This window comes from Octopus bimaculoides, chromosome 28, assembly GCF_001194135.2.
Source record: "Octopus bimaculoides isolate UCB-OBI-ISO-001 chromosome 28, ASM119413v2, whole genome shotgun sequence".
Classification (NCBI taxonomy): Eukaryota; Metazoa; Mollusca; class Cephalopoda; order Octopoda; family Octopodidae; genus Octopus; species Octopus bimaculoides.
In genome coordinates this window covers 4,751,750-4,752,829 of record NC_069008.1, presented here as the reverse complement: position 1 = coordinate 4,752,829, position 1,080 = coordinate 4,751,750, and positions in this window count along the sequence as shown.

The following is a 1,080-nucleotide window of genomic DNA, read 5'->3' as shown; positions in this document are numbered from 1 at the left end:
ATATATATATATATATATATAAACATATATATAATTGTGTGTACGTACGTGTGTTTGCGTGTGTGTGCCTGTGTGAGTATATATACTTATATACACGTTTAGCTATATGTCTACATCTATATACGTCTGTACGTCTGTCTGTGTGTCGATCACAAACAAAAAAACACTAACCACAAATTTACAAAAGCAAAAAAAAAAAACAGCAGAAATTATCCCAAAAGCACAAAAACAAACAAACAAAAACGAAGAACAAACAACATACACACCGATAAACAAACACACACGCACACACACACATACATACATACATACATACACACTCATACACACATAAACGCGCGCGCGCACTCACTCACCCAAGCTCCACGTAGATCCTACCAGCCGGTAATTGCCATTTTGAGAAGAATGAAGATCTTTCTGGAACTCGACTCGGAATGATTCAGAAGAAGAAAGCAAACGTTTATTTTTTATTCAGATTTTTAAATATTTATATATTCTTTTGTTCATTTCTAAATTTATTTATTTATTTATTTTTCTTTCCTTTTTATCTTTTCATTTTTTTTTTATATATATTTGTTGTTTTTTTTTTGGATTTCGCTCATCTTTTGGTTAGAGGTATATAAAAACAATGAACGACGCTAAACGATAAACTATATAACGTTTTTGGTAAAAGATTTTTGAAAGAATTTGGTCAGGATAAACGCCGATCTATCTATCTATCTATCTATCTATCTATTTGTCTGTCTGTTTACCTATCTATCTCTCGATCGATCTGTCTGCTTACCTATCAATCTATCTATCTATCTATCTATAAGGGCTATATATAGAGGCTACATTAAATGTCTGAGCGAGAGTTAAGCAGTAACAGTACAAAATCGTAATATATATCTGACAACTAAATGTGGCAGTCCCATAGAGAACAATGTTACTGTTGTTTTTAACCCCAGGAAGACATCTCCTCCAGCTGGCTAGCGACACTGTCTTTGTGCCGTTAACCAGCTGGAGGAAATGTCTTCCTGGAGCTAAAAACAACAGTAACATCGTCCTCTATGGGACCGCCACATTTAATTGGCATATATA